This window comes from Mustela nivalis (assembly GCF_964662115.1).
Source record: "Mustela nivalis genome assembly, chromosome: 11".
Classification (NCBI taxonomy): Eukaryota; Metazoa; Chordata; class Mammalia; order Carnivora; family Mustelidae; genus Mustela; species Mustela nivalis.
The window spans coordinates 43,267,683-43,282,802 of NC_139030.1; positions in this window are offsets into that span (position 1 = coordinate 43,267,683).

A 15,120-nucleotide genomic window follows, 5' to 3' on the forward strand; every position below is an offset into this window, starting at 1 on the left:
TCTGAGTGAGCAAGATTTTGCATGATGGTTGTAGAAAAGAGACGGAAAAGAGAAAGAGGACCAAGAAAGTCCTTTGACAGAAAATAAAATCTCTCTTTTGTATTCCAATTTCAAAGGGAACTAAAGTTCTGCACACGCTACTCTCAAACTGTAGAGCTTAAGAACACCAGCCTGCATCAAGTCGTTAACCTTTTAGGACCTACTCAAAGCAGTGTAGTGTGACTTTATTAATGAATGCTTTAATGTGGTCTATAAAAGCTAACAAACACAGACACTTGCTATGATTCATCAAATTTAATATTCCATCAAACCTTTCCATTTAAAAACCAATGATCTTTTTTTTAAAATACCAAAACCTCAAAATGGAAGTCCCGGGCTCCAATTAAACTTAATGCATCAAAAAATAAAAACTGGAAGAATTTAATAGTGGCCAACATTTTGAATAGACAATAAAAGCACTAAATGCTGTGCAAAATTAATTGATAACTCCAGAAAACATTTTATTAAAACCATAGACAACCAAGAGACGTAGCCCTTGAAAAGAGACTTGCTGTTTAAGGCACACATTGTCTGCCATGTGGCAAGGCAAAAGACCCTATTTTAAAACAGCTGGGCTCCTTGCTTCAGGCAAAGGCAAACCTTACAGTCAAAAAAAGCTGAATTAGAAACTTCTAGAATATTTGCACTACTGTACTCAATGACTTTTATATTTGGGGAACCGATACTTACGTGCCTGGCTTTCTCTGTAAGATCCTTTCTTGTCTAATTTTGATATATACAGTTTCTCACTGATATTTTATAAACTGTGCTACCAAAGAACAGCTCACCTTGCTTGCATTCAGTGTCCATCTACAATTCTTGGACAAAGTTTTCAAAATGTCAGTTTGCTTTAAAGATACCTTCTTCATGTTTTTCTTTTTCAATATTTGTGTGCTGTGGCATTTATCAGACAAAAAATGAAGAGGACAATTTTGGTGGTCATATCTGGTTCCACTTGATTTTGTGTTCAAAATCTAGGTCATGGTCTATGCCTGATACATGCCAAAAATCATTACAGTTTCAGGGAACCACTGTCCCAGGTCCTGAGAACCCTCGGTGGACAAAGAAAGGGGCCAATGAATTATGTCATCAGGATAATCTGCCATGTCATCAAAGAAAAATCCAAGTGGATTATTATCTTTTTCTCTTCAAATCATCCTGTAGATGTCTTAAGTGCTTTGCAAACTTTATTCCTTTTTATCTGGTTGTCAGATAGGTTATCTCTCATTTTACTAATGAAGGATCAGACACAGTGAAGTTAACTGATGAGCTGAGACTTCCAATAAAACTAAATCAAGAGGCTACTGACATCAGGATCTTTCCATCATTAAGAATGCCATTTCTTACCTCCTAGAACAGGGAATGCCAAGTTATGTGAATTTTACCCAGTTCAGTTAATTTCTCTCAAGCACACTCCAAAACAGAAAAAAAATGTTCAGCTTCTTTAGCTTTTTTAAAAATGCAAACATAGAATCTAGAAGATATTTTAAATGATATGGGAAGCAAAGCTCCTATGTTTCTGCTATGAAATGTGAATAATTCACTCACATTATCTGAGCTTTGTGTGACAAACTGACTCATGAATCATAGGGTAACCATAAAAAAATGGTGTCCATGTGACAAAAAGTAGGTCAATTTTTAAATTTCAGCTATATGTCAATCCATCTTAGAAATAAATAAGGATACATTTTTAGTGAGAATTAGACTCATGTACAGGGAAAGAATTCGGTATGATTCAAGATCACAGAAGTTATGCTTAGCCAGGACTTTCAAAGACTGAGTTTCTATCATTCATCTCAGAAATGAGGATGCTAAGTTCTGAGAGGATAGACAACTTAACTTCTACAACCATAATTAGGGCCACTGTTGACATGATCAAGTTCATCTAATCATTTAAACCATAAATTGTGCCTCAGTGAAGAGAAAGAATTTTACTATCTATGCTCTGAGCTCCCTTCCAACTATAAAGTCCAAATAGTTATTACATTTTATCAGGGAATATCCAGGTCCCCTGTTTCCCACTTGATGTTCTATTCATCCTTGTTTCATTTTTTCAACATGAGGAGACAGATGTAGAATAATGTGTAAGGTACATCACAAGCCACATTATTGTGAACTCTTCAGTTTGCTGGTGGGGCATGTTGGTGGAAGGGTCAAGGTCATCCTAGAAATCTGTATCATGGCTTTGATATCCTTTATAGGAAACAAGAGGCTCAAGGGCTGGTCCAAGGGAGCTGCCACTGGATGGCGCTGTAGAGCCCGCATAACAGAGTGAGGTGAGAGCCTGGTTGACTGTGTGAAGGCCTTGGCAGAAGGGCAAATTTTCACACTCAGTTTCCCACTTGTCCTGTATGAGCCCTTACTACTCCGGCTCCATCCACACTTGTAGATCTTAGTCCGCACAGCTGAAGCCAAGAATGTGACTTTTGGATATAGCTGGACAGGTGGGGCAGCCACTCTTGGCTAGGAACATGGTGGTGGAGGGGGATGAGAGTTATAGAGGACTCTGCTTCAAGGGCTGACTGAGCATGTTCTCAGGGCACTGGGGGCTCTTTCTCTCACAGAACTGCTATAACATCCTGCATTAGGAATTAGCAACCTAAAGGCCCAGAATTCCCCTCATCTCCCCCTCATTTAATACTACAGTTCTACAGTGAGCAAAAACCCAACAAGGTCACTATAATCTGGTCACATGTCTTTACTGGTTGAAGTTGCCTCACATAATAAACTCATTCAGAGTGGATTTCAGCACAGCACCAGTCTCTTTTAAGAGTGTTTTGTCATGAGCTCATCACTGTCTAGTTCCCTTTGACCTCTATGTTCCAGAAACAGTGAATTAGTAACTGTTCTCCAAAGCCTCCAAGATCTCTCATCTATACATCTTTGCACTGACTTTTCTTTCTCACGAGAATTGTCTTCCCACTACTTCCTTCCTTGTTAATTCCTTTGACTCTCTCCTTTGATAGCCAGAAATCTTTCTCTTTTCCTCCAACCCCATCCTGTATCGAGCGAGGTCCCCTCAGGTGTGTTCCCATGGCACCTTCTACCTCTCCTATTGGGGCTTTAAATTGCATTTTTGCTTGGCTCTCACCTCCACTGGGCTGCTGTGGAGGAGCCAAATGGACTACTCCATGAAGGTAAAGTCTTTGCTTAGTGCCTATTATTTTATATACCAGCTCTAGAACAGGCTCTGGCCACAGGGTCCGAACGTAAACTGCATTTCAATTTAATTCATTTCCTTTGTAATTCTGTCTGCTTTTTGGAATGATTTTAAAAACATTACTCTGAGAAGACATCTGTAGGTTTCATCTGGCTGTCGAAGGAGTCTGTGGCATAAAAAATTTTAAGAACATCTGCTAAAGGCTCAATAAGTACATGATGAATGATTAGTTAGAAAAATAAATGGATGAAAGAAACTAAATTGAATGAAAGAGAATTCCCTATGATCCACCAAGGAAAGAAGGCATGACTCTAGGTCTGAGAGTTGCAAGAACCTGCTGCCCATGAACACGATTTTATTCCACAAGATAGAGGCATGAAACTGCAGAAAAGTTCCAACTTTTGTGAATACCCAATGTCTCTGGCCTGTGAAAGACTCTTGGTTGCCTGTGTTACCACCAATCCCTTCCCCTTTCTTCCATGCTAGCAGGGCTTACCTCCAATAATAGTGCTAAACCAGCCCAATATTCCTTTGTGTTGAGTCATGCCTATGGCCCAATTCTGGACAATAAGATGTAAGGGAAAGAAGGGGCAACTGGGTTGCTCAGGTTATGATCTCAGATTCCTGGGATTGAGCCCCGCATCAGGCTCTCTGCTCAACGGGGAGCCTGCTTCCTCCTCTCTCTCTCTGTGCCTCTCCACCTACTTGTGATCGCTCTTTCTGTGTCAAATAAGTTTTTAAAAATCTTAAAAAAAAAAAAAAAGATGTAAGGGGAAATCTGCTAGGAGTTTCTGGGAAATAGGTCCTTCTTTGACCAACAGTGATCTCAGAGAGAAGCTTTCTACCACCCTGCCTCTGAGCACAGCTTTGCAAAGGTGTGCAGTCTAGAAATATGGTGGCCATCTTATGTCCAAGATACAATAAATTTGAGGATGAAAAGAAAACATGCAAAGGATGGCAGATAGAAGTGAAGGAGGAATCTGGGCCTTCAGTAGAATGATTATCATTAAGTCTTTCATGGTATCACCCTATTACAAACATCTTTATATATAAGATCATTATATATCATTATTTTTCAGCCCATTCTTTGGTGGGTATCCTATGACTCAACGCCTTCCCATTTCAAACAGCAACACAAGCCACTGACAAATTTGGCTGCCATAAAGATTAGGTCTGTGGTCCTAACCTAGCTAAGGACACCACTCCTTATTTTCAGTCATCAGTTAATATTTCCTTCTGCAAAGTTCAGATTAATTCAGTAATTATTTTAGCCCTCAAATACACGAGACAGAAAAAATGAGCATTGGTTCTGTAGTAGGGAAATGACTTCATGATCCTATAATCACCATCACCTGAAACATTGCTATGTATCTAACTCTCCTGTCCCCTGACCTAAGAAGCTAGGCCTGGACTGAAAGTAGCATAGAGAAAAGGTTAAGTTCTGCTCTGAAATTGGAGTTTGCCATGATTCATACCAGTCCCAGATATCACTTCACCCAATTCCAGCCCATCCCCTAGTGTACCTCATTCTGTTTCTATCAGGGCATTGACATACCTTTCTAATGGACTATAATGCTCTTTTGAAGTAAGGGACAGTATCCAGGGGTTATCGTATACTCCGTCAGTATCCAAGCAGGGAGCCAATAAATGTTTATTTGATAATGCTTTAGAAAAGGTTTAGGACTACAGGCAATCCTCGGATATACTGAGGGTTCAGTTCTAGGCCACCACAATAAAGTGAATACTGCAATTAAGTGAGTCCAATGAATTTTTTCATTTTCCAGTGCATATAGAAGTTATGCTTACACTCTGCTGTAGTCTATCAAGTGAGCCGTAGCATTATAACCAAAGAGAACTCACCATGTACATACCATAATTTAAGAATATTATTAAAAAGTGCTATCATCTGAGTTTTCAGCAACTTGAAATCTTTTTGGTGGTGGAGAGTCTTGCCTGGATGTTGATGGCTGCTCACTGATCAGGGAGCTGGTTGCTAAAGGTGGGGATGGCTGCAGCAGTTTCTCAAAATAAGACAACAGTGAAGTTTACCACATCAACCGACTCTTCACGTCACTTGAACACTTAGAAGCCATTGTGGGATTGGCCTAATTTCATATTGTTGTGTCTCAGAAAATGGGGAGGCCTAAGGAGAGGAAAAGAGACGGGGGAATGGCTGGTCATTGGAGCAGTCAGAATGCACACAACATTAATTTCCTAAGTACACTGTCTTATACTGATCACAGATCACCACAACAGATACAATAATAGTGACAGAGTTTGAAATCTTGTGGGAATTACCAAAATGTGACACACAGACATGATGTGAGTAAATGCTGTTAGAAAAATGGTGCCCATAGACTTGCTTGGAACCTTCAATTTATTTTAAAAAAAACATGCAATATCTGGGAAGCACAATAAGAACAAAGTACAGTGAGGAATGCCTGTATTCATGAGAGTTGAGAGTAGGTAACATAGTCCCTGCAGACAAAGCATGGGTATAAAAAGATACTTATATTTCCAAGTAGCGTGCATTCCAACAGCTACATGAAGGAGAAAGCCAAGGTCCCCTTGGGCTGGGATGGGAGAGGAGGGCTCCATAGAAGAGCTGTACCTCAAACTAGTCCCTAGAACGGATAAGACTTAGGAAGAGGGATGGAAGGACACACCAGGTGGGACACACAGGGGGAGCAATGACAGAGGCAGAAGGACTGTTCCAGGAGAGTGAAGGATCGATGGAGAGAAGGTAGGGGATAAAAAGGAAGAGGGAGTCTAATGTTACATGATGGAGGGCCTTTACCGTAAGCTTAGGCCTTTAGACTCCATATAACACAGGAAGCCATTTAAGCTGTAGGAGAGAGTTACAAGTATGTATTTTGCAAATGCAATCTACGATACACTTACTTGCACTGTAAGATCTAAGTCACACATTGATGACAATTCCAGAGGCTCTACTGTCAGTCATGAGATTATCAGATAGCAGAATTATCTAGACAAGGTTGCCATCATCTTGGGGAACAGGTTGTATAGGACAGACTCATAAGCCTTCCTATCTATGAACTGTTGCTTCCTGCTAACCCTCATATTTGATTTGAAGGAAGGTATTGCCATCACATTCCCAGAGGCAAATTAAAATTATATAGTCTTTTATTCCTCGTATTTGACCTCAAGGGCAGAGACCTATAATAATCCTACACCTCACTTTATAGCACATTGTCACATTATTCCCATAAGACCTTCCTCTTGTTTCATTATTTTCTCCTCCTCACCCCAGAATCCTCATCACCATTCCTCTCGCCTCCACACAGGCATTCTGATGTTGTCAGTATGTGTATCTTTATATATCCTGCATTGTTTTGTATTTAACAAATTTGAATTTGTTTTTTAAATTTGGGCAGATGGAATTATACTTTAAATCTCATTTTTCTTACTTTCCACTAATAATTTTGCTTTTAAAATGCATCCATATTATATACTAAAATACTGCATATCAAAATATTGATGATATTGCCTCTATTTGTTGCATAGTTTTCCATAGAATGCAACCACCCTACTTACTTATTTATTGTCCTATGAAGGGCACCCATGAGAATTCCAACTTCCAATTATCTCAAAGAGCGCTAAAAAGACATCATACTGCATGATCCCTTCACAATAATATCTCTGGGATGTGTTCAGAGACGGACTTGCGGAAATAGGATGGCTATATAATTTGTCTTCCCTAAATGGAACATTTTGGGAAGTGAAGGGGGCACTATTAGTAAATTATGTCTAAACCTCAGATTTTTCCCTGTCTTCCTGGCTAACTTGTCATCTTCACTCTAATTTCACTAAGATTTTCAGGTTGTTTTCCAAAATGATCATACTCTTTACTGTTCTTCCAACAGTCAAAGATTCCCCATCACCCCCATGTCCTTGTAAACACCTGGTATTATCCAGCTTTCCAGTTGTGACATTCTAATGTGTCTGAAGGGGTCTGTGTTGTTCTGATTACCAGTGACCTTGAGTGACCCTTCTGATACCAGTTCACCATCTGAGCTTCCTCTCTTGCGAATAACTTCTTCATACCCTTTGTGCATGTTTCTTTGAGGTTTCCGGCCTTTTTCTGGCTAGTTTGCAAGACTTCTTTTTATATTTTATGTAATAATCCAATGTCACTTTTTTTAGAGGCAGTTGTAAGCATGGCAAATTCTTCTCCCAGTCTGTCATCTGTCTATTAGTGTTGTTTATGAAGCTTTCCATTTACGGTTGCCACGGTCACCATTTTCTCCAAAGATGAAAAGACACTATTATCTTCTCCTCCAGGCTCTGGCTCATTCTCTAGCTCTTTGCATATTCTCTACGAAACAACAGTAAGATTGATAGTAACTGAAATGTGGCCTAGGCTATAAGACATCAGGACCTGCGGAATGGGGTAACAGAGCAGAAGAGGACTTTGGACATCACCTAGTTCAAACCCCTCACTTGACAGATACATTCCGGGTCACAGAAGAATAAGTGCCTTGACCAAGGGCCCAAAGCACAGGTCTTCTGCCTGATTCCTGGGGGTTCATGTTAGCAAGCCTAGGCGCAGTGCCAAAGTGTCTCTTCCTCCAGCCATTCCTCACCAGGACTGACTCCCCCTTCTGTTTCCCAGGTGTAGGGTGAGCCTTATTTTTGTTTCACGGCTTACTTAAGAGGTAAGTTGACCTCTTACCCAAGGCTGAGGGTGTTAAAAGGCTAAAATGCTTTCATTTTTGGATGTCGTTATTATCAGCACATGCTTATTTCCTGCATTTTCAACATTTTCAGAGTAAAGCCAAAGACAGGTGCCCTCACCTCGCTGTGGACAGCATCTCTGAAAAGGACACACCCAACCTCCTGAGCCCAAAGCCAACAAACCGCAGCTCCGCGGCTTCCCCTGTTTCATATTCACACGATGCAGAACACATGGGCCAAATTTATGTCCCTGCAATTTGCCTGGCAGCCGGCATTTAAATCACCAAGGTTCGCGGCTCCACATTTTAGGGTGTTGTTTGCAGTCCTGCGGCCAAGAGCTCTGAAGGAACGAGCGCACACGAAGGCTCGTTAGGCGGCCGGATGTGAGGGGGCTCTACTGGCAGACTAATTAGTATGCTGCAGCATATCTGCATATCTCTCAAGTAGACATCGTTTGTGTCTTTCTTCAGTGACAGGGGAGCCTGTTCAGTAGGACATCTTACCTTTTAATATGCAGGGTTTGTTAGAAGAACCGCTCAATTCATATTTTCCTGGTTTGATGGGAAGCGAACAGCAGTGGCAATATTAATCTGTAGTAACCTGTCAGTGAACTCTACAGCTAATATGATGTAGTTATGATTTTACCATCAATCAGGACCGAACAGGCTCTGGGCAATCCTTACAGCACAGCCTCAAAAAATCTAATTGTGCAAAAGCTTCATTGGTTTCCAACATTTCTTTTTTATCTGTCACAGGCTTTAGGCCTAGTACACAACCTTTTATTATTGGCCTTATTGCATTAGCTTGTTGGACAAAGGAGAAAAGGCTAAAGCAGAGGGTTCCCCTGCATTCCATCATTTGTTTGCATGCAGGATTTTATTTGACAGTCCCGTATTGTTTTAGATGTAGATAAAAATTATTGGGACATATGGCATCATATGAACTTTTGAACTGCCAATTGTCAATGTGCTCTAAAGGACTAGCGGCATTTAACAATTCCGGTCCACCTTCAGAAGCAGAGATGCCACATGGACAAGCAAATAAGATCTCCCCAGAGAATTGCATTTTAGAGTCAACATAACCTTGCATGTTCTCCTTGACCAATTTTTATGCCGGGGAGGAGTAAAATCACTCAGAGATAGAACATTAGCAACTGAGATGATCTTTAGCCAAAACTGAAGTTGAATACTTGTGATATGATGATAAGGAGCAGTTCATTTTCTCCAAAAACCTGCGCACACAGTGTGAAGTCACATGGGGCCACATGGCCTCCGCTCCTATGCAGAACATTTCTCCCCTGTGTCTGGGACACTGTCAGACTCGATTCCCATTAAAACATGTGTGTAAAACACAAATCCACATCCAAGTCGGTACAGCCCTTGAGTCTACAGGGTTGGAAGGGACTATAAGACTTAAAACATATAAAAACATTTAGGAAGATGAACTATTAACTTTATCCATTGAGGCATTTTAATCTTTTACATCTTAAATGTGATTGGGTCTTTTGGAACTGGGAAATTGCTAATCAGCATGTTGGGTAAATGTTTCTATTTTAAAATGTGCACATTTAGAAATAACAGCTGGCCATAAAGTGCATATTTATGTTTGTGATTTAATGTATCACAAACTTTATATTTTATTTCATTTAGCTTCACAAAGAGACCACACTATTTTTTTGCAAGCCTTCTACAACAGCTTTATGACTCAAGACACACATCTGACAATAAATCAGATATGTATACAATGCCTAAGTTTTTCAAATTTGAAACGCCTTTTAATCAAAAAAATTAAGGATTATATCCACTCCTTACCCTGTTTCACTTATTTAAAGACTCAATTGAAAATTCCTATTCATTAATCAGGAAAAATCTGCATAGCATTACAGCGATTGTCTCTTGAAACACTGCACCCTCGCTTCAGAGGAAACATATTGTGCGTACGGGCACATCAACCACACAGCTGAGGGTTAACTCTTCACAAGCCAGCACGCACATTGTCCACAACCTAATAAAAACAACTACACAAACCGAGGAAATGGCTGTGACATCCTGCAAGAAGCGTGCAGGAACGCACCTTGGAACTACCGAGGCAGCTGCTGGGGCAGAGAGACAAAAACAGGATGTGAAAATTATTGCAGGAGCGGTGGTGATTTGAGAGTTCTCTGGCGACCTCTCCATCATTGGTGAGATTTGCTTTTTTTTTAATTTTTAATTGTCTCTAGAAGATCGTTTTCAAATGCCTAAATCTAAATGATCTTGAGGAAGACCACCTGAAAACATCTGAGCTCTGGCAGACCTCTTGGCAATTTGCAGCTCCTGATGTAACCCATTCCTGACAACGTGGTTGGCATACCCCTAACACGGGTTTTTGTCAATACAGGAAAAAGTTTTAATTTGTCAGAACAAGTTTGTTTCTGAAATATCATAGCTGAAGTGAGGAAGAGTACTAGATCCAATTGCGTTGTTATTAACAAGCAAAAACATGACACAGAACATTCCTATGAGCAGGTCCAAAGTCTGAAAACTAGGAAAGGGTCCAAAACTAAGTAATTACCCCCAAATAAGAAACCTAGACAGTCTAACCTAGCTGCTGCTGAACACTCAGACCATTTTTTAAATTAAAAAGCATATACAGAGACATAGCTATGATAGACATGCAACATTCATTACAAATAACAGTCTCTCACCAAAAGTAAAAAGTGCTAAGCAAATGAAAGATATCATTTTACCAACATTCTCCTTGGATGGATTGGAAAAAAGATAACTGGATTCATCTTATCAATGTCTCAATAACTATAAATTGGAAAATATGTCTTTCAAAAGAGTTCATTGATAACAAGGGCACATGGTTTCTTGAGGTGAACTGGAGATAAAGACGTGGGGGCAGAGGGATGGTGAACTTCCTCGAAAAAAGTCTACCTGGTCATAGTCAAAGATAAAGATACTGAGTTATGCAGGTGGAAAAAGCTAATGAAATCCACATATTAATTAAGTGTAAATTTGAAACATAGATAATAAACATTACTATGCAAATTGTTTATATTTTCAAACACTCATCCCTTCAGGTGTACGTGTAAATGTAAATATACCTTCTCATGCCATCCTAACGAGTTTTTTAAATAAAATGTTTATTAAAGTGCATCTTAGGTACATATAACTCTGGCCGGGTTTGTACTCACTGAGAATATTTCCTAGACCTCAGATAATCTAATATAGTTTCATATAATTTATTTTTTTAATTATACTCTTGTTTGGAAGGTACAAAGAACAACAATTAGCCCAGCAACCTACTGAGCATAGAACAAACTAAAAAATGTAAAAGTCATAATTACAAAATGTGTGAAGTTCAGCAGCCAATGAGAGGGAAACACAATTATAAGCTCAGTTGGTCAGAATACAATAAAACTGATAAAAAAATACAAAGATTAATTTCAAAATCATTAGAGAAACATCAAGTAATACATGAATCATTGAGGTATGATTAGTCAGGTCCTTTAGGAGTAGCAGAAAAATGAGAAGAATTGAAATGCAAATCCCATCACATTTACTTGCATTCCTGTTTGGATAACGTTATAGTATCTATACCAAATGTTTAGATCAAGGCCATAGGTCAAATGAAATAAATGCTATGTGTCAAATGAAGTATTTGGTTGAACCATATGAAACTGCCATTTTGTAGGCCAAAATCAGTTGAACTTGAGAAGCCCAGGTGGTTCATATATCTTTTTTTTTTTTTTAACTTTTTATTTTTTATAAACATATATTTTTATCCCCAGGGGTACAGGTCTGTGATGCATGTTGTAATATAGACAATTTAAAACAGTTTTTGAAGTCAAATGGGCATGTATGAATTCCATCTCAGTTCTACCACTTTATCAGCTATGAACCCTTAGGTAAGTTACACACTTTTACCTCTCCTGTAATATCCCCACCTAGATAAGGGCATTGTGGTGTCCACTGTTGGAGTGTTGTGTGTATTAAATGTGTAATCCATGTACAGTGCCTCAGACAGGGCTGTGTCCCACCTAATGAAAGTATAGTTCTCCGAAGGTTTATTTTTAAATCAGTAGTTTAGAACAGAGAAAGGAGGGACCCTAAGTCTTCACTCAATCTTCTGAGATGCCCCATGATTTTAAGTGTTTTGGGCTTCTGGTCACCTTCCAGAAAAGCCACACCTGAAACAAGCCAGTTGTCCATATAGGTGAGGGCATCCCACCAAAACTTCTGCTTCAAATCAATGTCAGCTTCATCTTCGAAAGATGTCTTGAATCTTGTTTCCATTTTTCAGGAACAGTAGAATTTAAAATAACCAGGAAGACACAGAGAATAATTCTTTGAAATTCAATAGCTGTGAAGTTGGGAAGTGAAGTAGGTACCTCGGGAGCTTTTGTCAAGCTCCTCACACTTCATAAACAATTTGATAACTCCTCAATGCCTGGTGGTACTAATTCCATTAGCCTTATGTATTTGGGTTAATCTCCCTTGGGGTAAGCTTTTCACACCCCATCCAGCCAGAGAAATAAGTGCTTATCAAACTCTGGAGGATGCCAGTCTCTGGCTTCTTCTCAGTAGGGTCCTCATCTCCAACACCCAGTCTGCTCTGCCCACAGAGGCCTTCAGAGTGAATTCCATTACTTATACTATAAGCTTTCTGACTGAACGACAGAGAGCCCTGAAATACCTTGAACAATAAGCTTGTGGCTGTGATGAGTGATTTCCATGTAATATTCCATTTCGTTCTCACGGCCACTTAGAAATGAGGAAACAACTTCAGCCTTACCATAGTCACACTACTAGGTACCAGGAAATCCCAGAGTTGGACTTCTCTGTCATCACATCCTAGTGTTTCTGAAAACCAGGAACAGCCTGAGAATAAACATGCTATAGAACATTTTTCTTCCTCTTTTTCTTTCCTTTTGAGTAGAATTTCTACATCAAATAATCAGCTAAAGATGACTATTTTGCTTATTACATATTGCAGCTCATTCTCATTACCCCTCAAAATGGGTCAACATCACCCGGCCTTCCATTAGTGACTAAAAGTTACTCTTCTCTATGATTCCTAGCATTTCACCTTTAAAGGGAACTCTTTCAATGAACTGATACATTGTTTTCAATCTTAGCTCTGTCCTTCCAATCCTTGTCCCTGGGTATCTTTCAACTCTGGCAACAGTTCCCCATATCGCAGGTTTTTCTGGTGTTAAAAATATCAGACTTTGCCCACTTGCACCTTTAGAGTCTGTGCAGGCCCAGGATCTCTGCCACAAATCAATATTCTACATTAGAGAAGTGTAGGCATGAGCCAATAGAATTAGTAGATAAATTTACTGTGCCTCAGCTACAGCTGGTAGAGACTGCAGAGGAAAGCAAGCAGATATTTGTTTGATAATGGTGGTTTCCTTCAGCCGTCAGAGCCCAACACCCAAACTCCGTCAGCAGTCTGTCCTGCTTAATAAAAAAGAATAAGGGAGATTTGGATTTCCTCAGTTTGTAATGCCAATTGAGTTCTCCTTCTACTATTTCATTGCAATGTTCCATGTTTTTCATGGTTATATTACAGAATAATATCATATGACATTTCAGATTTGTTGTGAAAAAAAGCAAGGGTTTGGATCCAGGCAGATCAGAAGCAGTTATCAGGGTCACAAATTGCCAGGCCCCTGAGGAGAAGACAGTACATATACTATGAACCCACAGTAAGCCTTGCTATCTACTTCGGTTTTGTTTCTTCTTTGGATCTTGTCTATACCCTGAAATGTTTATCAAAAATATTCAATCAAGAGATATTTCCTGAATCTTACTATGGCAAAATCCTGAGTCAGGTTCACAAGAAAACTTATAAATGAGAGTATAATAAATGTACAAATATTAATAATACAGGAAGACTGACACAAACTTGGGGGGGTGAGGTCAAAGGAGGATGTTTAAAAGATGGAGAGATGAGATTATATTTTTTAAAAAGCCACTTCACCTTGAAGTCTTGGTGGAACTTGGGGAGCCAGAGGCAAGGCAAGGGAAAAGTAGAGGAGATGTTGGGGATAGAGGCACAGACTTGGTCAGAAAACAGAGAGGAGCCGAGTGGGCTGGTCATAGGAGTTGGTGGTGAAGTAGTCAAAGACAAGCCTAGAAAAAAAAAAGAGCCTAAAGCTTGGAACACTTTAAATGGATTTGATGTGGTAGACCATTGAGGAACTCTGAGCACAATCTGTCCAGTCAGTTCTGTGATTCAGGAAGGTCACTGACCATCAATGTGTAGGTTGAATTTGTGGGTAGAGAGTAGCAGGAAGTTAGGGGTAACAGAGGCATGAATTAAAATGGTAACAGAAAAATGAAATGGAAGCTAAGCTAAAGATTTGATATTAAGGGGCTAGAAAATGCAGAACTTCCCAGATAACTAAGTGATGTGGTGAAGGGTGATAGTACGAGAGGAAGGAAGGGTCCGTGGCAACTGAGACTTCAAAACTTGGGAACTGGGTGCCATTAAAAAATCTAGACCATTGAAAAAAAGGAACTGATTTAGACTCACTGCTCAGTGTCTCAGCATTACAAGTGGTTTTCATGCAGAATTTCATCTCATGTTCACCATTTTTATTAGAAGCTATGTTATTCCCACTTTACTTCTGAGGAAATTAGGACTCTGATCATAATCAATTTTTCCAAAGTCACACAGACAGCATGTGGAAGAGTGAGGATTTGAACTCAGCTCCGTCTGGCTTCAAAGCCTATACTCCATTTCAGGGGTTTTTCCATCTGTGATCTGAAGAATTCTAGAAATCCTCAGAGATTCCTTGGGATCTCCTGAAGGGGCATGATGGACATTGAGCCTCTGGGGTCTCATCTTGGTTCAACCTGGCTTAAGATTTCCTTTACCAGCATGTCCTATTTCATCTTATAAGAATGAGAAGGGCTTGTTTTTGGACATGGTGAATTTGAGAAGCACGTGGGAATGTGAAGTTGTCCAAATGATAAATATGAAGAAATGATCTTAGAAATGGTACAGGTTCAGGAGAATGTGGAGAGGATCAGTGCAAGGGGTTGCCTAGTTCCATGCTGGTATTAGCTTCCTGGTATAAGTAATCATATTCTTGCATTTCTAGTATTACTAATCACATTCAACAATCCCATTCTTAGGTGGAATGGCTAGGAGTTCCTAATTGCCTTGTGATGCTGAATGCTGCTCTCTTGAATGTATACACACCTCTGCTCCCAACAGTTAGGTATCCAATT